Source organism: Pinus tabuliformis, chromosome 8 (genome assembly GCF_031772625.1).
Source record: "Pinus tabuliformis cultivar Carrire ecotype Pingquan chromosome 8, CPIR1, whole genome shotgun sequence".
NCBI classification, from domain to species: Eukaryota; Viridiplantae; Streptophyta; class Pinopsida; order Pinales; family Pinaceae; genus Pinus; species Pinus tabuliformis.
Genome location: NC_142294.1, coordinates 1,765,074,479 through 1,765,076,544, shown reverse-complemented (window position 1 = coordinate 1,765,076,544; position 2,066 = coordinate 1,765,074,479).

Here is a 2,066-nt window from a genome sequence, read left to right as displayed (position 1 = left end):
CGAGACTTTGCTTGGGTTCCAGGTCACAGTTTGCAGTTCAGTTCATGGGTTTTGGCCGAGCAAATGGTGATCAGTAATGCAACAATCAGGGGTAGAGCTAAGGAGGATCTAAGAGCTATCACAAAGGGCAATCAGAGAGTTTTTAAATCAGTTGTTTAATTTATAAACAAATCCCAGAGATTGACTGAAGCGGCATTTATCTACTTGCAAATGCAGTTCGAAAGCTACCTGGCTCGACTTCAGGCTCCGTCTGTAAGTTTAGAAAATAGACAACAAGGAAGATAAACAAACAAACTAATTCGTCCCCAGCGGAGTCGCCATTTTGTTACAGGGAAAAGTGTCTACACAGAACTGCTTATCCCACTAAGGTGTGATAGTTACCTTAGAAACAAACAAAGCTAAGCTACTTTCGTTTTTCCCTTATGAAGTATAGATGAGAGAAGAATAAAGAAGACCAATCTCTGTCTTGCGCTAATCTCTTGGTTCGATTCCTCTCTCTCTTGATAGTCTTTCGCTACTTGTTCCCTTGCACGCCCAGCTTCACAGAGTACCTGTAAGATCACAGTAGCATAGCACTATACAAGAACATGGATCTATAATCATAAACAATCTAGGATCAGATGTAAATTGACCATACAAATGCAACAAACATAAATGACACAAGAGTATGGAGGAAAACTTGAATAGATTTTATTGATAAACAAGAAAGAGCCAAGGGGAATTACAACCAGTTGTTCTGACCCAGCATCATCCTCTAGCAAGGAAGCCCCTCTTCACCTCATACAAAGCTTAGATCACCCAACAATCTCATGTTGTCTCAAGAAACCAACAACAATTCCTTACAATATGCAAAATTTCAGCTTCTGGATCTCTGGGATGAGGGATCCATATATAGATATCTGTAAGGGAGATGAGTCAGCTTGTGATTTGATTAGTGTCTTCCCTCTGATAGTTCTTGCTTCCACTTGGAGATTGATGATCTCTTACTCATCCTTGGTCGAATTTAGAGAGGCAAGTGTCACAAGAGAAGTTTCTGGAAGTTTCCATGCCTCTCCACCTCGCGGAATGACACTGCCATTTGTCACTTCTCGCCCATCGCACCCCATAGAAGGGATTTTTGAAATGAAACACACCCACACAGTGTGTTTAGGTGAGATGCAACGCACTTTGCCTATGGAGCAGCTGAAATGATCCTGTTTTGACCAGTTCTGAGCAGTTTTTCATGGAGAACTTCTGGGAGAAGCTGTAATCAGTTGACCTTGTTCCTTTAGGGGTTAGAACAACACTTTTAGGGACTTAGGAGCCCTTGGTTTATGGACATTTCATGCTTGGGGTTGTAGTGCCCAAAAATGTCTATAACACGGAGGTACCCCACTGTTCTCCTATTCCCTCTCTGGCACATCACCCTTCCCCTAGGTCCTCCCAGAAAACCCCCATCAATCAGCTTTGCTCCATCGCAACACCCCCTCTTGTATACACCATCTCTCAGCCATCCATTCTTGAGGCCCCTTTACACTCGACATCTGATCATCCTAACAACACAGAACCCCAATATCCCCTTTGCTTAAGGCTACGTTCATAGGGCCTTGACACTGTAGGTTTCGGTATCGACTCTACTCCCTCCTTACCTAAACCATCTCGGGGTCGTCCCTCCTCACTCTCCAGAGCCAAGCACCAGGAAAGGGAGGAGATCGCCTCAGGTAAACAAAAAACTATTGACTGGGTTCTTAGAGCAGAGCAAACCCTAAACCTTCCCCCTCCATGAAGATGCTCTCCTACAATTGTCGTGGGATGGCTAGTCCTGGGAAAAAACTAGCCTTGAGATGCCTAATTTCTATGGAAGCTGTAGATATCATTTTTCTTCAAGAAACCCTAGGCCCTGCCTACTCCATCACTCCCCTTCTCGAATCTTGGCTCCCGAGTTGGTCCTTTCATTCGCTAGATGCCACGGGTCGATCTGGAGGGGTAGCCCTGGGTATTTGCAACCGCTCCATCAAATTGCTTAGTGTTTGGGGGGACTCGGCTATTTGGGAGCCGACATATTTTCACCCTCTCTAGAAGCCAGC